The sequence below is a fragment of the Oryctolagus cuniculus genome, chromosome 5 (assembly GCF_051225735.1).
Source record: "Oryctolagus cuniculus isolate XC-2025 breed Fujian yellow rabbit chromosome 5, ASM5122573v1, whole genome shotgun sequence".
In the NCBI taxonomy this organism is placed as follows: domain Eukaryota; kingdom Metazoa; phylum Chordata; class Mammalia; order Lagomorpha; family Leporidae; genus Oryctolagus; species Oryctolagus cuniculus.
In genome coordinates this window covers 165052897-165074985 of record NC_142871.1, presented here as the reverse complement: position 1 = coordinate 165074985, position 22089 = coordinate 165052897, and the positions used below count along the sequence as shown (strand labels likewise).

At 47.2% G+C, this 22089-nt stretch overlaps 1 protein-coding gene and 1 long non-coding RNA gene across 26 annotated transcripts in view; both read left to right on the top strand.

Annotated features, from left to right (window-relative positions):
• FARS2 (phenylalanyl-tRNA synthetase 2, mitochondrial) overlaps window positions 1-22089 on the top strand; it is a 495105-nt gene that overhangs the window by 224931 nt on the left and 248085 nt on the right. The window lies entirely within an intron of this gene.
• LOC149126847 (uncharacterized) overlaps window positions 5850-22089 on the top strand; it is a 29878-nt gene continuing 13638 nt past the window's right edge. The window contains exons 1-4 of one of the 4 annotated variants that reach the window (XR_016234854.1): window positions 5863-6268; window positions 7272-7452; window positions 10425-10602; window positions 16025-17550. This is a non-coding gene — a long non-coding RNA (uncharacterized LOC149126847). Of the gene's footprint in view, window positions 6269-7271; window positions 7453-10281; window positions 10603-16024; window positions 17551-22089 lie in introns of those variants that run through there. The other 3 variants (XR_016234853.1, XR_016234856.1, XR_016234855.1) reach the window with 3 other exon arrangements.

The window sequence follows — 22089 nt, the reverse complement described above, 5'->3', positions numbered from 1 at the left end:
TATTCCTTATATAAAAGGTTTCTTTGGGGTAGGGGGAAAGATGTTAAGTAAAAAAGAAAAAGGTAACTGATACAAGTGTTCCGTCTCCTCCACATCTTTTTTTATTCTAGTAGAAGTGTGGTATCTCCTGATGTTTTCTATCCCCCTGATGACTAATGGTGTTGTACCTTTACTCATGGTTTTAGTGGCCATTTATATGTCTTTCATGAGGTCTTTGTGGAAATCTTTTGCCCATTTTAAAAATTGAATTGCTTTATCTACCCTGGAAGTTTGTCATACCGTTTCTGTAAGCAGTGAGAATCCTTACAAAACGTGGCCTCCATAATTGTTGCTTTGTAGAATTAAGTCTGGCAGTCAGTTTTAGCAACATTTTGATCAGCTTAAGTCCTCATTCTCCCTGAAGTGACCTGGAGTTACCAGTCATGCACCACTGATGCCAATCCTGCAGCCTCCACTCAGAAACTTTCCTGTACCATTAGTCGCCTCTCCTGTCTCGTCGGTCACCGAGAGTCGCATGGTTGAGCTGCGTGGTTTTGCTGAGTGTTTCCTTTGCAGTGCAGAAGCTTCTCAACTGTCGTTATAGTACTTTCCTGTGTTGCATGATTCTATTTCTGTCCTTAGTAATTTTTTCTCCTAGCATCTGCATCATTCCACACATGTTTAGCATCCATCATTTTGTCACCTATTCAGTATTATACAGTCATGCCTGATTTTTGTTTCTATCCTAATCTCTTTTTTTACTTGTCCCTTTAACACCCACTGCTTTTGTACTTATCAGATGTCATAGGACTAATGCTGTTCTTTCTTAGTGATGACCCCCCCTTTTTAATGTATAACTATTTTTTTTTATAAATACAACTTTAGGAATATCATGATTCTTCGCACCATACCTGCCATCAAAACACACTCCTACCCTTCTTCCTCCTGCCTCTCCTATTCCCGTTCTTATCTTTTACTAAGATCTATTTTTTATTAACTTTATATGTACAATTAACTAACTCCTAACTCTGTACTAATAAAGAGTTCCACAGATTGTTTGGGGGAAAAAAAACTGTTCCTCAACAGTTGGGACCAGGGCTGTTCAAAGTCATTGCATCTCAAAGTGTTAATTTCACTTCTGTAGATTAACTTTTAGATGCTCTTTTAGTTATCATAGATCGAGAAGATCATATGGTATTTTTTCTTTTTGGGCTGGCTTATTTCACTAAGTATGATGTTTTCCAGCCTCATCCATTTTGTTGCAAACGAGAGGATTTCATTATTTTTACCATTGTTATATTCCATGTGTAGTATTCCATAGTGTATATCCAATAATTTCTTTATCTAGTCTTCAGTTGATAGGCATTTGGGTTGAATCCATACCTTAGCTATTGTGAATTGAGCAGCAATAAACATGAGGGTACAGATAACTCTTTAAAATGCTGATTTAATTTCATTTGAGTAAATTCCCAGGAGTGGGATGGCTGGGTCATATGGTAGGTCTATATTTCAGATTTCTGAGGTATCCCCATACTGTCTTCCACATTTGGCTGTATCAGTTTACATTTCCACCAACAGTGGATAAGGGGACCTTTTTCTCCACATCCTCGCCAGCATTTGTTGTTTGATTTCTGTATGAGGGCCATTCTAACTGGGGTGAGGTGAAACCTCATTGTGGTTTTGATTTGCATTTCCCTGCTGGCTTGTGATCCTGAGCATTTTTTCATGTGTCTGTTGGTCATTTGGATTTCTTCTTTTGAAAAATGCCTGTATAAGTCCTTTGCCCATTTCCTAACTGGGTTGCTTGTTTTGTTGTTGAGTTTCTTGATCTCTTTATATGCTCTGGTTATTAGCCTTTTGTTAGTTGCGTAGTTTGGAAGTAATTTCTCCTATTCTGTTGGTTGCCTCTTCACTTTGCTGAGTGTTCCCTTTGCAGTGCAGAAGCTTCTCAATCTGTGTAATCTTCTTATAACATCTTAAAATTAAATACAGATTACCAGGAATTCTGTCAGATTAGCAGAGTTTTCATAACCTCCACTCAGTGGGTTGGCTGTAAAGACTTGATGTGATACTGTGTATCTTGACTTTTCTAGCTCAAGAGATGAGTTAAAGAACAGACATAGAGAAAATAAAATATATAAACTTGGTAGTCTTAGTGTTCACTACTGGATTCCTTTATATAGATGTTTCCTTAAAGATTTCATCTAAGCTCAAATTTAAAATCCTACAGTAATATAATTGTATCAGAGTGGCTGCTGTACATTAAGCATTGCAGTAAATATGTAAATGCCAGTGTTGGCAGCTGACCTATTTTCTATGAATTTCAATTTATTTTCTATTCAGCAAATATTTAGTGAGCCCCTTCTCTATTCTCGCCATCATGTTAGGCAGTGGGTTCATAAAAATGAATAAGCCAAAGATCTTAGGAGTCCTGGAGCACCCTGTTAGAGGGGCAGACTAGGAGCTGGTGGACCCCACGTGATGGTGTTGAATGCAGCAGGACGCAGAGCTGTCTCTCAGAACTGAGACACACAGCGTTTCCTTGTGCTTTTCCATCCATATCCTGGGAGACCGTGTGCTGTTGGAATCGAACTTCAAATGTGTGAGCCTCTGGCCAATCGTGAGTCGGGTTTATGTTACTGCAATGAATTGCCTGTCCCTACCTAATCTCTCTGTTATATGGTCTCGGTCGTTCACAAATGCACCTGCAGATTTCTTTTAGACTTTTCTGCTGCAAACCTGTGTTATGTATATTTATTGCTTGCTTGTTTGTAGTCGTTTATTTGAGAGGCAGAGACAGAGCAAGGCAGACAGAGAGCTATTCTCTGTTGTTTACTCCCCAAATGCCAGCCACAGCCATGTGACTGAAGCCAGGAGTCGGGAACTCCATCCAGGTGTCCCATTGGGTGGCAGGAACCCAATTACATGAGCTTTCACAGCTGGCTTCCCGGTCTGCACTGTCAGGAAGCTGAATTCAGGAAGGAGGTGTTAAGCCTTGGCACTCGGGCATCCTAACCCGATATTTCTTAAATATTCTTAAATATTAGGAAATATTTGCACCATCTTTATTATAAAGCAGTAGAGACAATAACAGTTATAAAAATATGGTCCTGGCTTGAAGATACCATAGACGGTACCATCTAATGCAGTGATAATCTGGGATGCCTAGGCTCTGGTGATGATCGGTGGAGCTGATATGCCAAGTTCATCTTGAGCCCCCCTTGAGGGTGTTTGGCTGCTCCTTGGGTTGCTTGCTCTTCTGTTCTTGCCCTCGCTTTCCCCTTTGTTCTGTTCTGTGGTCCCACGTAGCCTCAGCGGGGGCGGTTTAAGGTTTGTGCTATGCTCTCAGCCGTGAGGATTTGGTTTTCTGCAGTAAAATGTAGATTCCAGAGCCAGGGCATTTTTACACGGGAGAAGAAACCGTGGCGGAACCCCGTCGCCCAGCCACGCTGAATCTTACAGATGAGGCCCAGAAACCTCAGGAACCATGCTGAAGTCGCACGGCCACTGGGCTGGACCCCGGGTCTGAGTTTTCCGGTGCTCCATACTGCCCGGCTTCTTCGTGAGCTTCCCAGCCGTGTGTAAGTGTCCGAGGCGTGTTCTCACTCCCCTTGTGTCTTCCCATTCCACATGAGCAAAGTTGCTTGCTTTGCACCGTAAAGGTTCGCTTTCGCCCTGGTGGATGGGCGAGCCCAGTCATTGGGTCTCCGCTGCTGTGCCTCTCTCCCCACTGCCCATGCGTTGCTTGGACCTCCCTCCTGTGTTCCTCTCGCATTCTGTCCTTCTCTGTCCTGGGCCTGTCTGCCTTGCCATATTGCCCACACAGGTTCACACGTTTGAGCAATGGAAATGCAAACCTCTCTGTATCCTTTTCCCACCACCTCCCCTTTCCCCCTCGATCTAGTTCAGGGTGTCCTGAGGGTCTGATGTGTCAGAAGGGAGCCAGATGAGGAAAAAGCAGTGGAAAATAACCGCATTGCACTTATCCCTATAGTTCGGATTAATGTCTGCCTTTGTGACTTTTAAACAAACGAGCATGGTGACCCATTTAAGGGGGTAATTGCTTTCCTCTTCAGAACATGCGCCCTAAAATGACTGGCTCTCTGCAGTCGGGCGTTCCGGGCGATGAAGGTCGGCTGACGCGGAGCACTGGCTGCTTCTCTCTCCCCGTCTCTCGTCACCTTCATTTTCCGCTCTCTCAAATAATACAATCTCCTTCCAACTATAGAAGCCATAGAGGTCAGCAGTGTGAACTGAGTTTAACCCAGTGAAAGTTGTATCCACCTTAAATCAGAAGACTTGTTTTTCCTGTCTGAGCTGAGGTCAGGAGCCAGCTGGAAAATGTAAATCTGTCATCACTTTCTGCCTTTGTTTCATCTTTACTTTTCTTGCACTGTCGTAATTCTCAAACTTTATTGTATTTCTCAGTTATTCGCTCCCCTTGGTAAACCCCTGTGTTCCCAGAGGAACCAGCAGAAATTGTACATGGGGCTTTGATATTTCGCCAACTGTTTTCTATAATTAAAAGTGAATCGGAAATGGGAACAGTGCCTCTGTTCTGCCGAAGCTTCTAGGGTCCAGTCTAATAGATACACGAGAAGGTGCAAAAAAAGGAATCGGGGAGTAGAAAGAGGAGATGGAAGCTTGTACTCGGGGTGAAGGATTCCTAATGGAACATAAATTCTTTAGCCTGTGGGTTTGCTGTTCCTTTTTTTTTTTTTTTTTCCTTTAATTTGGGTCAAAAGATCATCACCTTTTTTTTAGGTAATTTGGGTTGAAAGATCATCAGTTAATTTTTTTTTTGCAGATTTATTTATTTATTTGAAAGTCAGAGTTACACAGAAAAAGGAGGAGAGGCAGAGAGAGAAAAGTCTTTCATCTGCTAGTTCACTCCCCAGATGGCTGCAATGGCCAGAGCTGTGCCGATCCAAAGCCGGGAGCCAGGAACTTCTTCTAGGTCTCCCACACAGGTGCAGGGGCCCAAGGGCTTGGGTCATCTTCTGCTGCATTCCCAGGCCACAGCAGAGAGCTGGATTGGAAGTGGAGCAGCCAGTTGTCGAACCGGCGCCCCTATGAGATGCCAGCACTGCAGGCAGAGGCTTTACCTGCTACACCACAGTGCTGGCCCCTATCAGTTAACTTTTATCCATACTTGAACCAGTAATACCAGTAATTCTTGATCCACACTGATTATCTTCCCAGTTGAAGTGGTTAAGAGCGGAGGAATAACGGGACAATTTGAGAAGTTAAGCAGGAATAATGACTAAATTACAGTTCACGTGTCAGCCCTTTCTGGTTGCCCAGGGCTGGCCAAATCAGGACAGAAGACCCTATTGAAATAGGTCTGCCTGGGGAGACCCTGCCTGGGCAGCTGACCGCCCTTCACTGTCTGCACATGGAGGAACACCTGTTACAGTCATCCTCCGTCTTCGCTTGTTCAAGTCGTCCCGCAGTGCTGCGGCCTGGTTTTCTGCTAGGATGCCCTGCGCTACTTTTCCCCTGAGGAACTTTTCCGCTGACTTTCTTTAGCCATGTGAACCAGTACTATTTCCTTTATGTCTTTAGCCATGTGAACCAGTACTATTTCCTTTATGTCTTTAGCCATGTGAACCAGTACTATTTCCTTTATGTCTTTAGCCATGTGAACCAGTACTATTTCCTTTATGTCTTCTTAGAGGATGGGATGTTGCCACTCAAGTTATTTAACACATTTAATACTCACTTTTTTAATATGTTGTGGGTTTGTTTTTTTTTTTTTTTCAGTTGCTCAAATGAGTCATTTTCCACTTGAATGTTTTTCGATGACAGCTCTGGTGTTGATATTACAGGAGCCAGCATTAGCTAGCTTGAAGTGAGAGCTTATAAGTTGTTCAACATTCATTATGTTTTGTCAGCAAGGTGGGGTTTTGTTTGGGGAAGTGAATGCATTGGCTCTAGTGACTGAAAAGTCAGGGATTTGCAGGGCTAGGTTCAGGTGCATTGGTCTGCTTGGGGCTGAAGCAGCTGATCTTCATTTCTTCACCACCCTGGAGGCTGGGAGTCCAAGTTCAAGGAGTCAGCAGGGCTGGTTTGTCCTGAGGTCGGTCTCCCTGGCTAGTAGACAGCCCACCGTCTCTCCTGGGGCTCCCCTGGGTCCCTCTGTCTGTGCCCTCATCTCTTCTCTTGGAGACACAGTCACACTGGATTCGGACCCATTTCATGCCCTCACTTTGACTGATTACCCCACCCCTGGTCACATTCTGAAGTATGAGGGTCATTTTGAGGGAAGCACAAATCAGCGTAAAACCGGGTGAGTAAGTTTAATCGTGTCACTGTGGCAGCAGTCATGGCAGACTAGGATGAGACAGTCCTGACACCGAGCCACCATCCTGAGTGTGAAGAGTTGGGGAGCTGAGTGACAGCATCGTCATCACATAGCAGAATAGTAGTAAATATGATGACTGTGGTAGGAGAAAGCTGATGGTGTTGTTTGCAATGACGAGTCGGCAGGAGGAACCTGTACACGCTGGCCCAGCAAACCGGCCGTGTGAAGGACCAGCCCTGTGCGCAGTGTCATGGCGGTGCTGCTGAGTGAAGCTTTTCATGTGGGGTGATGGTTGGACTGAACAATATCTGGACTGATTGGCTGTCATGAGTTGTCTGAAAAATGAGCTAAAGGACTCATTATGTGTTATTTACATTACTAATAGAAATCAAAAGAGCTCACCTAACATCCATTCGCACCTTCAGTTAAGAGTCTATAGCAACTGTTAGCGTGGTAAATAAAGTATTACCATGGAAAATGAATGCCATTAGTGTCATTCAAGCCTTTCCCACTTCCTTAAATATATTCTAAATGTTCCCTCAAGGTCATTCTGAGTGGAAACTGTAGATGTGGGACATATTATTATTCTTAGTTTCATTTTCAGTAGGACTTTAGGAACTATAATCCTGTAATTGACTGTCCCCTATCTTAGCAAGTGCCGCATTTGACTTTCACTGTAATAGCAGCCGGAGCACCTGTAGACAGTGAGGTTTCTTACGTTACTCTTCCCTCCTTCCCTAGACTGAGATAATTGAGGGATCCTGTAGCTAATTACGCACCTAGAGCCAGTTTCAGGAGGGCTAAATACTTCCTCCAAACACAGCTGCTTCCGCTGCCTCTGCGGGGCTCTTGGGGGCTGGGGGTTTCTCTGGGAGTGCAGAGGACTTACGTATTTGTTGAGTTAGGCAATTTGGCACGTAGTTTCACAGAATGGAATCGAGGACAAATGCGAATGAATGAGAAGTGATTAATTCTTTTCATCTTTCAGAGCTCTAAATTGGAACCACGACCTCCCGTGTTGATTCAATAGTCGGTTCTAGGTTATCTGAGCAGCGGTGGGATTTGCAGGCTCTTCCTCTTCTCCTCTGGTCCCTGTCACCAGGCTTTGGCTCGTTTCATTTTTCAGAGTCATTGTTGAAGAGCGGCAGCAGGGGAACAGAAATGCCAAGGTGAGTCAGATCAGCCAAGTCCCCCATTTGGCAGCAAGACGGCCATGGAGCGCGTTTTACTTATCACACCGCTGGAGGTGTTGGGCTCCTTTGCTCTTGTGTTTCTCCTCTAGATGTTTAGATGTGAGAGGGGGAACGTCTCTTGCTTTTCCCCAACACCGGCAGAGTGACTGCACACCCCGGGCACTCAGTAGATTTTGCTGGGTTTAGCTGTTGCATCAGACACAGGATCCGTGTGGGGTTTTTTGCGTTGTTTTAGTTTCTACACGATAGAGTTGGCTTTGTTTGCCTGTGTGTGACTCCACCACGGAGCAGCTACCTTTTAAGCACTGAGTCAGTTTTGGGGTGGAACCTCTGCCTTTTCACAGCAGGATAGAGCAAGTAAGAGAAAGTTAACGTTGCTGGGTTAAGAAGAGGAGCCTTTCAGTGAAGTTGGGAGAACCCGTGACGGAAAAGAGCCAGGAACCTAGAAATGACAGCGTGGCAGCTGCATGTCACGGAAGCAAGCGGTGCCTGTTTCTCACTGCAGGAGGCGTGGGTCGGGGTGCATCGAGTAAGGCTGTGTCGGGCTTTCTCACCTGCAGTTCTCTCCTCTGCTTCTGGCCCACGGAGCCCAGGAGGCTGGGCAAACACCTTTTTCACGGCTAAGGCTCCTGGGATTAGAAGGAAGGGGAGCAAGCAAGACAGTGAGATACTTCACTGATGACTTTGTCAGGCAGGCCCAGTCACATCTTTGCTTGATGTGATGAAGGCTCGCCTTAGTGTGAATTCAGCCCAAGAACATGGGTAGTTAGGGCAACAGAGTGGGAAGGAAAGACTGCTTGGAGTCAGGCTGCTTGCTTTTTCTTCTCAGACCTGCACCCATTGGGTCTGTGACTTTGGAGGAACCGAGTTTGGTCTTTCTGGGCCTTGACATGCCCATCCATGAGATGGGTGAGTCCAGTGGCTGATAGCTCATGACCGCTGCTCTCAATTCTGCGCATTTGGAAAACTCAGAGCTCTCCCACGTCCCCCACAGAGTTCTCGCTCTTTGCCACAGTTGGAGCTTTGGGATCATTTTCTCCTAGTTTGCCCTTTGGTTTGTTGATGTCATTGCCTGCAGAAATAGAAAACTGGTACAAAGCCACTCATCCAGTTCTGTGTGCCAGAATATCTTTGATGAGATCATATGTTGCGCTTTTACTTTTTAAAACTAAATCTGACTCAAATCATTGTCACTAACAGCTTAAAACTTTGGCGAGCCGTGGCCTACATTCCCTCTTCCTCTTTGTGTTGGGTTTTCAACTTTCTCTGTGTGATTGCTGCTTTCTCAGTGCCTTCTCTCTTCCCTCCCTTTGCATAAATTAATACAAGGGGCGTCCAGAATTTTAGCAGAGGCAAATGCCAGCTGTGCCAAGCTGAGGCAGCAGTTCTAGGGGCAGTGTCCTTTGCACATGTGTTGTTTTATGAAGAGAGAATTTTTACACAGTTCTCTGCATCAGCAGTTTTGCCACTTGACACTGTTTAAAAAGGCTGTTGGGTATCTGGTCCCATTCTTTATTAATCAGTGCTGCTCCCTCCCTCCCTCCTTCCCTCCCTCCCCGGAAACTTTGTTTTCTCTAGCTTGGAAAATGTCCGTGATACGTGTGAGAAATGCTGGTACCTTGGGTCTTGCATGTCCATCAGCATCTTGAACAAAAGGCTGATGTGGAAGCCCTAGAGTATTCGTAGGAGTGCTGCTTATCTGAAGGCTGCCCTGCCGGTGATTCTGTTGAAGCAGAGCGTAGACTAAGCAAGACAGGAGGAGGAAGGTCCCGTGTTAGCACGTGTCTCCCGGCTGACCCACAGGAAATCACAGCTGGCCAGGACAGCATGGGGGGGTGTGGGGGTGAGGGTCAGGTTTTACTAAGGAGAGGTCGTTCCTTCCAGTATTCTCCCATCAGAACAAGACAGAATGTGGGCCTGTTTGGCGCCAGGGTGGCTAAGGGAGGCACCCAGATGCTGTGGTTCAGATCGCAGACTCTGGAGTCAGACAGATTTGGCTTTAATTTCTGAGTGAGCCAAGGTGCATTGGCTGTTAACCATAGAAATCAATTCTGGCCAGCTCAAACTAGGGGGGGGGGGGGCAGACACGACTGAAAAGACACTCAGGAATTCACAGAACCGGTGGAAGCGTTCCAGAGCCAGGCCCCAGAAGGACAGGAACGAGGGTGGCTCTGGTATCTGGGACAGGCACTTCAAGGTGCGCCCGCTGGAATGTCTTGGAACAAAACATTCTTTGTGACATTTCACAAGAGCCATGTCCCTGACGGAGAGGTGACTGATTTGGCCTTGCTGCTTTTCTTTTTTTGGTTGGTTAGTTGGGGATGGGAACATAATGTTTAACAAACACAAGGTTAGTTCACTTGTAGAAAACTGGGGTACCGTTGTCAAAACAAGGGATCAGCATTGCTGGGCAGACCAACAACTGATGTCAGTGGGACAAATGAACTTTGCGCTTGGCATCTTAGTACCTGCACTCTCAAGTCTGAGTAACAATACCTGGAGTAGGAAAGCTGAAGGATGTAAATCTGATGAAGAAATGATGCTTATTTTATAGATGATCTCACTGGGGGCCACTGAAGAAGATAAGGAGCTTCCAACGCTCTGAGTGTATGCCGTATGCCTTGTAGCTCACAGGGACTCTGATTTTTCCTTAGCTATGTGAATTGCATTTTCTTAGCAGAGGCATGACAGGATAGTGACCACCCACCTGAATCTGCCCAGAACACTTCCAGTTAGGTCTTTATTCCTTCCAAGTTGGTGTTGTCTCGGAGTTCTCATTCCGTAAATAACGTATCACTATTGCAGGTTGCATTAGGATGAGCAGATGGGCTTGACAGACTTTGACTGGGAACAGCCAGCACTGCCAGGGTGTCCTGCCGCAGCGTGGGGAACACGTGTGTGGAGCCTGAATCTGCTGAGCAGCAGCCTTCCCGTCTTTGCTCTCACAGTGCCGCTGGGCCAGCCTCTTCCTGCGTGCAGGTGCTCTTGAAATGAACTGTGTTGAGACGACAGCAGCTGGCCGGTGAGCTCTCCCTGTCGGGGGACGGCCGGGTCCAGGTTCTCGCCCGGACACGACGAATTCAAGGACAAGTTAACGGAGGAACAGCAGCTGTTAGCTAAGTGAAAGCACGCACTTGAGAGGGGCTGTGGCGTGTTCAAGAGTGAGATGCGCCCAACAGGTGTCAGGGCCATCGCTTTGCATGGTCTGAAGGCCTAGGGGCTGGGGGCTGGGGTGGAGTTTAAGTGGATTTTAATGGAGGTATGGGGGCAGGGGGTGGGGGCAGGAATGGGGTGGGAATCTGAATAGCACCAGTTACACTGCCCTTTTTTGGAAGTCTCAGAAGGCTCCTGGAGTCAGGTGCATAATGGGAGTGAAAATGTCTACCATAGTAATGTTACTGTGATATTCCAATTAGATCGTGACGGGGTGCCGTTGGTTATTTTTGGCCTGTGCTGGTTCTGGGCGGCAGCGTCATGGAAGCTGTGGATTTCAGGAACTTGGCAGGGGCAGGGGGTTGAGAGTAGGCAGGGCTCTAGGGAGGGGCTGGGGACCTCAGCCCTTCCTTGCTACCTCCCGCCTGCATCACCTCCACCCCCAGCCCCTATCTGATGTGGTGTGGGGGAAGAGTTTAAATCTTCCGCTCCTGCAGCCACCAGCCAGCTGTCAAAGGCCCATTTCTCAGCTTCCAGGGTACCCGACTCCTGGCACCAGGTCACCTGGGACGTTGAGAATTGTGAAAAGGTGCTGCTGAAATCTGTGGGGAAGAGGGAAGGAGGCCGTGCAGTGTGCAGGGAACAGCCCACGTGTCCTGCCGTCAGGACCTGTCCATGTCACAGGGAGTTTGAATACGTCCTAAGTATTCATTTATTGTACTTTTTAGTCATCTGGTTTTTATTTTTCTTTTAATTTTTCAATACGTTCTTTCGGTAGCTATTAACTCCCTCCTTAAAAGTACTGTGAGGAAAAATGAATTACTGACTTTCTCGGGAAAGTTGGTACCGAGTGTGTAACCATTCAGTAATTGCCTTTCACACGAGGGCACAGCAGTATCCCTGACAATATTTCCAAAAGAAATTAGTGTGTTGAGGAAGCATCAGCATCCCCCTAGAATTTCCAAAGATGAGAGTTGTTCACACGCAGTGTTTCTTCATATTATCTTTTGAAGAATGGCTTTGCCTTTGGATCAAATAACTGTCATCCTAAGTTAATTTCATTCCTTTTGGAGTTCAGATTTTCCCATATGCTGCTGTAGCTGATACTGTCTTGGCTCCATAAGCAAAGGAAATGTGCAGTCGGCAGGTTATCAAGCCATTCATAGCACGGTCATCTTATCAGATGCTTCATGTGAGAAATTATTTAAATTAATTCCAAAAATTTTAAATTTTCCCCATACAGTTTATGGGATCAAGGGAAATCTTTTGAAGTTTCTTTTTTTTTCTTTTTTTTTTTTTTTTAAATCAACTGGATATTATTGTACTCCTGATGGAAAATAGTGCAGGGGCTGACTTGTGGTGTTGTGGGTAAAGCCGCTGCCTGGGCCCCTGCATCCACATGAGAGACCCAGAAGGAGCTCCTGGCTCCTGGCTTTAGCCTGGCCCGACATCAGGGGTCACTCCCCAAATGGCAAGTGAACCAGCGGATGGAAGATTTCTTCTCTCTCTCTCTCTCTCTTTGTCTCTCCCTCCCTCTCTTGTAACTCTGCCTTTCAAATAAATAAAATAAATCTTTTTTTTTTTAAGAAAATAGCCAAAAAGTCAAACATTTATGATTAAATGATTTATATTTTTTTGGTCAGATGTTTTATTGAAAAAAGCATTCTGGAGGTGAGTGTTTGGCCTACTGGTTAAGACAGCTGTAACCCTTATGGGAGTGCCCAAGTTCAAGATGTGGCTCTACTTCTGGCTCGGGCTTCCTGCTGACATAGACCCAGGCAAGCAGTGGGGATGGATTCAGGTTGTGTGTTCCTGCCACCTACGTGGAAGACCACAACTGTGCTTCTGGCCCCAGCTCCTGCCTGCTCATTGGTTGTAAGCATTTGAGGAGTGAATCAGCAGATGAGAACCTGTTCTCTTTCTGTTTCTAGTGGCCTTTCAAGTTAATTGATTAATAGATTGATTACCAAGAGCTTTCTTACCAGATTAAGAAAGGTATATTCAAAATATACTTTGAATTTATTATATATATAATTGATTAATTTTAATGGAATAGTTAATAGAATATTAAATGTAAATAAAAGATGCATAATGTATGCATACATGTATACATGTAATACGTATACACAATAAAACGTAAAATACATATAATTCATAGTTGCATCCAGTGATATTCTATCACTAGAGCCAGATGCTGTAGCTGTAAAGAATTTGCAGATATGTGTATGCTTGCCCAGAGTAAATGAACTACAAATTTTTTGTGTCAAGGATGAATTTACATACAAAAAAGTACTTCAGTGTGGCAAGAACACTGTTGGTTTCTTTGGTTTATGTCACTTTTTGTAAGTGCCAGCCTTTGAAACACTTTGTATTTCTCACCCCAAGTGTTCTACAGTTTTGTTGAATGTATGAATCTTTTACGTTTTTCCCAAATCAGTTGGAATCTTAAAGTATTCAGTTAAAAATGGAGTACGCCCAAAAATTTCAGCATGAATAGCTTTTGGAGAATTGCAATTATTAAAAACAAGCTCTACAACCGAGAAGGTATTATGTCATCAGAATGTGATGAGGACCCAATGGTAAAGTCACTTGTTCTGAGTGCAGAATTTAATTTCAAAATTCTGTAATTCTGATTTAGAATGGCTCTATAATAGAAATAAATTTTTATGGGATTTCTGGTATTGGATAAATTTTTTTTCTGGAGAACAGTGGAATGAAATTAAGGCTTATAAAGAATCACAGAATTATGTATGATGAGCTTTGTCTTGTTGAAGTATTTAATATCTGTACTTTGAATCAAAGCAGAAAGGCAGTTCCTTTAAAAAGTCTTGGGGCTGGGGCTGGCATTCTGGCCCAGGGGGTTAAGCAACCGCCTGCGTGCTGCATGCTGGCATCCCAGATAGGTCCCGGATGAAGGCCCTGGTTCCTGACAAGGTTAATAGGCTCAGGTAAGTCCTACCAAAGGGGAAATCGTCTCAATTCTGTTTTTCACTGTTTCACTGGCAAGAATTTTTTTTTTTTTGAAAGGTAGAGTTACAGAGAGAGAAAGATATCTTCCATCCGCGGGTTCACTCCCCAAATGGCTGCAACAGCCAGGGCTGGGCCAGAGCAAACCCAGGAGCCTGGAGCAGCTTCTAGGTCTCCCATGGGCAGTAGGGGCCCAAGCACTTGGCTATCTTCCTCTGCTTTTCCCAAGCCATTAGTGGGGAGCTAATCGGAAATGGAGCAGTGACTAGAACTGACATCCATGGTCCATGTGCAATGCCAGCGTCACAGGTAGGGGCTTAACCCGTTACATCTCAGTGCCAGCCTTTATTTATGTTACTTTAAAATGTGCATAAAATAAAGAAGTTTTTCTAAAAATAATTTTGATTTTGAAAACAGTTTCTGGATCCATTGAGTCTAGCTGTGGCATTTGGCATAGTAATTTGGATTCTGGTTGGAATCCCACTTCCCATGTTAGAGTGCCGGGATTCCAGGCCCAGCTCTGCTCCTGGTTCCTGCTTCTTCCTGGTGCACATCCTGGAGGGCAGTAAGTAGTTGGTTCTGCACAAACCTGGAGGAACCAGATGGAGTTCCTGGCTCCTGTCTTCAGCCTTCCCCTACCCTAGTTTTTGCAGGCATTTGGGCAGTGAACTAACAGATAGAAAATCTTTATCTGCATGTCTCTGTGTCTTTCTGCCTTTCAAATAAATAAAAAAAGGGTACATTTTGAAACCAGTTTATGAGTCAATAAGTGTTGAATATTTTAAATTATTTAAACTATTTCTCATACCCACTTTCACATCCAGAATTGTCTTTTTTTTTTTTTTAAGACTTATTTATTTGAAAGTCAGAGTTAGAGAAGGGAGAGGCAGAGAGAGAGAGATAGGGGTCTTCCATCCGCTGGTTCGTTCCCCAGTTGGCCACAATGGCCGAAGCTATGCCAATCCGAAGCCAGGAGTCAGGAGCTTCTTCCAGGTCTCCCACTCAGGTGCAGAGGCCCAAGCACTTGGGCCATCTTCCACTGTTTTCCCAGGCCATAGCTCAGAGCGGGATCGGAAGAGGAGCAGGACTCAAACCAGTGTCTATATGGGATTCTGGCACCGCAGGTGCCTGCCACGCCACGGTGCTGGTCCCCAGAAGTATTTTAGTTTGAACAATAAATAATGAATATTTTATTCATCAGTAGCCCTCATAAATCCTAGTATTGCAGCATGGCAGTATTTAAAATGTTAAGGTCAGACAGTAAAGGGTCAGCTAGCATGGAAAGTCATTCCCCTGGGGGTGCCTTCCCCCACCAGTGTCTGGCTGTGCCTCAGCTGTTTCTCTTGACCCCTTCTGTAACTGGTGAGCCCCGCTCCTTCCTCTACAGTTGATTTTCTGTCTAGGAGTGTGGGCACCTGACCCAGGCTGGGGCCGTTAGAATTTTTACCCAGGAGTAGTGGGTTTAAGAGAAGTAGACCTAGGCCTTTCCAGTGTTTGGAACTGACAGACATGGTGCCTGAGTGCGTTTGGCAGCCACGTGTCTCGTCCTTCGGGCCTGAGAAGCAGAACTGTGCAGTCTGCAGACAATGAGAAAAGCAGCACATCGCAGAGTGAGAGACAGGGTCCCTCTGATTGCCTGGGTGGAGTTGACTCCGCTTTATGTTCCCTGTGTCACCTGAACATTCTCATAATGTATTAACCTTGCGCTCCCGTGAATTCAAGCTGGCCTGTTGTCATTGGCCTCAAACGTGGACTTCAAGCCTGCAGCTGCAGCATTCATTTTGCAGCCCAGAGTAGGAAAATCAAACCTTACTACGGCATCTCAGGAGTGCAGGGGAACTTGGTCTCTTGAGGGGGTCACATAGGGCCCCTGCTGAGTTTAAGACATTGGAGCAGGTGGAGAAAAGAGAAGGTCAGCTTTATTTCTCCTAAACCCATTGGACTGCCTGCTTCACACGTCTGCCGGTTGGGTCTGCCATGACCAAGGGAGAGCTAAAGTCTGCGGAAAAGGCAGAGGCTGTCATTTGTTTGAAGTGGAGAGCATGGGAAAAAAGACCAATTCCCAGTATTCGAGGTCCTTTAGTAGATTAGCTCTACCTAATCCAGAAATCTAGACCAGTCATGTCATTGACTCCTCCTGGTGGGGACAGGGTAAGAGGTCCGGAGAGTCATTCTGCTGGAACTGTCTCTACCAATGGAAACTCAAGGCCTGCAGGAAGGCGGGCACTGGATCACAAGTCCAAACTGAAACCTGCATAGCTCTCAGGATTGGCTAATGCCCCACTCTTGGTCCAGCACACACACATATAGCATGCGGTTGACCACTGGAGCTGGTAGGCCTGGCTGTGTGACTGGGAGGCCACTGCCCCGTCCCCAGTGTGCCAGCCATCCTAACAGCGACGTTGTTTTCTGTATGTCGTTCTACCAGCTCTGTCCCCATGAGTTTTGATTGGGATCAACCCACCAGCGCCCTTGGCTTGTCTTGAGCACCTCGGTCCAATGCCTGAGTTTCCCAGACGTGTCAGCCTAGCGGGCATTAGCATTCCAGATGGCGGTGAGCTTCCTCACAAGGCTGTGCCCCTGGAGATTCAGCCACGAGCGGAGACTGCTGGTGAGACAAGCTGCTTGCTGCGCCTTCATCATCCGGGCGGTCGTGGAAGGGGCCAGGTGGAAAAATCATCTCTGAGCTGGGGAACAATGAGATAGCAGGGGAAGCTCTGACTGTAACAATAAAATTTCAGTGTTGCTCTGAGCAGTCCAGAGCTTTCCACAGAGAGAGGCTAAAAGGCTAACTATATATTTAAAGACTATCCCCTCTCCTTGATGTGTGTATGCTGTAAAATGGCTTTGATTTTTCAACACAGGATGACTTCTTTCCCCCCAGTTTTGCACATGTCAGTGTTTGCACACTGCTGTCTGGAGTTTCAGATCTTCCTAAAAACGGATCCACAGAAACACACAACCTCTCCCGCCCTTCTCTGCCGCCTGTCTGCTCTGTGAATGCGGTGCCCACAGCCTTTCAAAGACAGGTTTTAGAGTTTGGCAGAGAAGAGAGAGAGATGGCTCCTAACACTTCAACGGTGTGGTGTGGTTGACAATAGCAGTTACTTAACTCTGCCATGCCTGAGAGCCTGCCCTGTTGGTCAGCCTGGCCAACCTACCTGGCATTTACTTGGAAACTGGGCACACAACTTGACTTTTTATGCACATACCCCATTTGGGGCTTGAAGGATTATCTGCTACATATGGATTATCTACATATATACAGACATTTTCCTAAAATGGGAAGCTCAACTCCTCTGGACCTGTGAATGAGTTTGAAGCGTATCATTTTTCACCTCCTTTCAGCCGTTAGTTTTGAGTACTTTCATTTATGTTTGCAAAAGCAGTTAAGAATGTGAGTTCCCAGACAAGAGTAATTGGTGGGCTCGAGTGGAAGGCGAGGGGCTGGCAGTGGTTTTAAAGAACTCGGAGCCACAGACATTAGTTGTCGGTGGTCATTGCTTTCAGCAGCAGCACAAACCGCAGTTTGGGTTTAATTTCTGAAGGAGGCTTCCATTCCAGTGGCCTGACCCAGTGTGCTGTGGCCTCCTGGATGGTAGGCCAGGCTTTGGGGTGAGACTGCTCACCCTGGGGACACATGGAGATTTGACCAGAGAGAAGACTGAAGAACAGAGGAAGAACAGAAAGCAAGAGAGAAAAAATTTCAGACCCTCTTGCTTAGGGATTTTACAGAAAGAGTTTGTTATTTTGTTAAAACTGTAGACATTTATTTGTGAATGTTCAGCCTGTTAGAAACCTGACCATCCAAATCCCTGTCTGGGACCTGAGATTCATCTTCATGGAAGATTTGCCCCTCTCCCTCCATAATTGACAATATCTAGTAAGCAGGTGATTCAGAGTTCTGGGCTTCTTTGTGCAGATATGGAAAGTCAGTCGATAAAGCACAATATGTTTTCCCATCTCACGGTCACTTACATTTTTAGTCCCTGTAAGTTCCCAGCACTGCAGTCAGCACGCATCCGTCACCCCATTGAGACGTATTCACTGTTCAAGGAGAGTCAAGGCACAAATGTGAAATACCTTGAGCAGAGTCAAATCTGTGGCGTAACCTTCAATGAGGAGTGCCTTGGGGCAGGGGGCTTTGGCTCAAGTGTAGTTGGTCCACATGCTGAGATCCAGGACGGTTTGGATGCGACATCTAACAGGGGACCGTCCCCCAAGTGGATTCCTCTCTGCAGACTCTCTTGTAGTCTTTATCCTAGCTGATGTTCTGTCACCGTTAGAATCTATAAGGTGAGCAGATCATTTAGCCAGAAGTGGCCTGTGAGCAAGAGAATACCCGGCAGCAGGGACTGAACGTGGAGAAGCCAATGGGGCATCGGCCGGAGGAGGCCCCGTGGAGGAAAGCGGAGCGGAGCTGTTCCGGGCTGGGCAGAGGGGCAGCAAAAGGCAGCACAGTGACCGAGACAGAGGAAAGCGTGGGGCGAGAGCAGCAGTGGGAGCTCCGGGAGTGGGGCGGAGGGTGGGAGTGGGGCGGAGGGTGGGAGTGGGGCGGAGGGTGGGAGTGAGCCGGAGGGTGGGAGTGGGGCGGAGGGTGGGAGTGAGCCGGAGGGTGGGAGTGGGGCGGAGGGTGGGAGTGGGGCGGAGGGTGGGAGTGGGGCGGAGGGTGGGAGTGAGCTGGAGGGTGGGAGTGGGGCGGAGGGTGGGAGTGAGCCGGAGGGTGGGAGTGGGGCGGAGGGTGGGAGTGGGGCGGAGGGTGGGAGTGGGGCGGAGGGTGGGAGTGAGCTGGAGGGTGGGAGTGGGGCGGAGGGTGGGAGTGAGCCGGAGGGTGGGAGTGGGGCGGAGGGTGGGAGTGGGGCGGAGGGTGGGAGTGAGGCGGAGGGTGGGAGTGGGGCGGAGGGTGGGAGTGGGGCGGAGGGTGGGAGTGAGCTGGAGGGTGGGAGTGGGGCAGAGGATGGGCGTGGGGCGGAGGGTGGGAGTGGGGCGGAGGGTGGGAGTGAGCCAGAGGGTGGGAGTGGGGCGGAGGGTGGGAGTGGGGCAGAGGGTGGGAGTGAGCCGGAGGGTGGGAGTGGGGCAGAGGGTGGGAGTGAGCCGGAGGGTGGGAGTGGGGCGGAGGGTGGGAGTGGGGCGGAGGGTGGGAGTGGGGCGGAGGATGGGCGTGGGGCGGAGGGCTGAACTGAGGACCCTCAAAGATCAGCTTAGGAAATGCGCTTTAGTGGTCACTACAAGCATGCAAGTTCTCAGGCGTGGATTTGAAAGGAGTCAGGAAGCGGCCACAAGACAGGCAGGCAGTCGTCCGCAGGCTGGTGTCCATGGGGACGGGGCCCCACCCCGGGAGGTGGCGAACGCCCCGTGGGCAGGAGCAGGCAGGAATCGGCTAGCACTTTCTGTGAGGGACCAGGTAGTAAACACGTTCGGCGCTCTGGGTCTGTCTCCAGCTGGGCTTTGTTACTGCTCAGCTCTGCCACTGCAGTGGGAAAGCAACCACTGACAACAGTACGGACGGGTGTGGCCACGTTTGATCCAAGTAATGTAGCTGGCCGATCTCTGATAGGAGGGATGAAACAGTCAGGTTTATATTAACAGTCAGAGTGAAACTGAACATTAGGTGTAGATCAGTAACTCTGTAAGCAAGAGTTCATCCCACCCAGTCAAAGATGCTGGGAGCTACTGAACACCCAGCACCGCCTCATTACACCTGCTGCAGCTCTCCTGGGCAGGGAGCTCCAGTGACCCGCTGGCCGTGCAGCTGGACCTCTGCTGAGTGGGCTCCTCGCTGGGGTCATGCGGCTGATGAAAACAGCACATAGAAATCTCCGTGGGCACCAGGGGAAAAGGCCCAGGTTTCGACAGTCCCACTGCAGCGTGAAACATGAGTGAATGACTCGAGCGGGTCCTGGAAGTGAGGCCGGAGGGCCCAGTCCCTTCTGAATGACTCGGTATTCCAGGGAGTGAGAAAAGGATGCCAGGGGGGTACTAAGTCGAGCTTCAGGCCGACGGGGGTGGGCCGTGCATGTCAGGAGCTAAGCAGAGCATCAGCAGCGTGGTCTCTGTTCAAAGTGGGTGGTTTCCTTATGTGGATACCTGCTGGAGTGTGCTGTTTAAAACAACAAAAAAAAAGGTTATGGGAAGCGCATTATTCATAATACTGCATCTATATATACCAGTGCCCAACATATGCGCATTCCTCTATGTGTTTATATATCCACTTTGTCGCTCGTTTGTTTTCCTTTTACTGCAAATACATTATGTCTCCCATTTTTGTTTTCTAAGTTAGCACAGAGCTCTGTGTGTTGATGTTAAGGGTAATTTTAGCTTTACATTTGGTGAGGCCCGCCAGCACTGCGCTGGGGATGACCCAGGTTGTCATCCAAGGAGCTGGCAAGGAGAGGCAGCGATTGCGAGAGTTTTCAGGGGGGGCAAAGGCCAGGGTTTGGGTTGTGTGTCTTTGAGTTTATTTTACATCATTTGGGAGTCTGTTTATTCGTTTGTTTGCCTCTCTTTTCTTTTGAACAGTTTGCCTCATTTCACAAAGATGATTTCGAAGTTGGCAATTCTGTAGGGCGAGCATCCTTGTTTAGAGGCGTTAGGTGGAGCTGGTCACTGAGGGAAGACCCCGCTTGGTTCCTCGGCCCTTCCCCCACAGGGCATCGTCCTCTAGCTTCCTGCCAGGTGGCCGTGTCAGAGCCGCAGAGCCGAAGCCGTTCCTCTCCTTTCACACCTCCAAGGCATTTTCTCCATCTTTTGCCGCAGCTTGGGCCCATCTTTCCTCCGCCTCTTTGAGCTCCCCAAAGCTCCCAAAGCAATGTGTCCAGGGCTGTGCATACCATAGGCGTATGAGATGCATTGGGAGTGAGTGAAAAGATTTTGAGCTGAGTGTGCAAATGGATGTGTGACTGATAAGACAAATATGAAGCTGGATTGTAAACATAGTAGAATGGATTCCAAGCCTGGATCCCAAGTCCTCCACCAGCCTTTTATCCTTTAAGGGGTTCAATGCCAGGGGAACTGAACTTGGAAAAATACGAAGCAGATGAGAAATGAACTACTGTCCCATGACCCATTTGTCTGTGTTGGGCTTTTCTGTTGTACCAAATCGGAGCCCATCACGGAGACTGGAATCCAGTAAGAGTTCTCTCTCTCTTTCCTGCATCTGAGCCAGTGAGGTCGTGAGCTTCAAAACCAGGGCTGCTCCCTGAGCTGAAGTGGGACCGAGAGTCCCTTCCCTGGGGCAGCACCGCAGGCAGTGAGAAGCCAGGCGGTGTGCTCGTCCCTACCCCACACTGGCCTGACTCGATTCACACCAGCAAGCAAGGGCAGTGGGGGAGGGACAGGAGCTATAACAAGAGAGAATTGGAGAACCCATGATGTGGATTTCTGTGCATGAGAGGGCAAAGACGCTTGAGATTTTCCTTTAGTAAAAATGAGAATGAAAGCAGTTGTGCTGGTGAGAAAAATAACCTATAAATTATGCCTGAATAACTTCCCAAATAAATATAAATCATACAATTACATAAAATCATTTAACTTTCATTATGTTAATGTTAATAAATTTTAATTTTCAGGTGTACATGCCTAAAGGCCTGAGGCTCTTAAAGACGATAATCAAAAAGCTCATTAATCACAAATAGGCAACTTTCCCAAATAACTAGGAACAGTCACAATTAAAAAATAATATCTGCTCCACCAAGTAGAGTAAAAACACAGGCGTCAGGAGGAAGCTTCATTTTAAGCCATCCAGTGAAGGAGAAGAGTCTCATTTCCTAAACCAGGTCATGTTTCTAAACATACATGGGGCAAGACTGAGGTCAGGGTCCTTTTAGAAATGTTTGGGCCTAAATGGGCCTGTCCTCTGTCTACCTCATTAAATTTGGCCTCCTCAGGCCCTTGAATCTTGACTCATGCATCTGTTATTTTAACTGTTTTTTCCAGATTCCCGAGATTTAGAAGTCAGAGAAAGCTTTCTTTCCTCCAAGCTCTCGCTGAGAACCCTGAATGCAATAGGGAGAGGTTCAGGATCCTGACTGGTGATACAGGAGTCATCTCTTTATATATGCGTGTTCATTATCAGAACTGTTTGCTATTTCGATTCGACAAGTTTCAGGCCATCTCAGTGAACTGTTGCACCTCTTTCCTCTTTAGTGCTTCATGAGAGACTAGCTAAATGCTGAGCTACAGGCAGAAAGTGTTGCATCTATAGCATCATTCAGCTTAGCTACACAGCTGTGAATGGGATGTTAGCACTCCTTTAGTTTCCATAGTAAGGAACCCAGCTAAAGCCGAAAAGTCGATTTCAGTTGCTCTCATAAATGGGAGGTCCACAGAGTGGGCTGGCTTCTGATACAGCTGGATCCAGGTCACACAGAGCTAGCCAGAGACAGAGCCAGGCCTGGAATTTACTCCTGATGATCTGTCTCCCAAGACAATTCTGTTTCTGTTGTAGGGTGCTACCTTTCTACTATCTGGGTCACTATTAGCCTAGTGATAAGT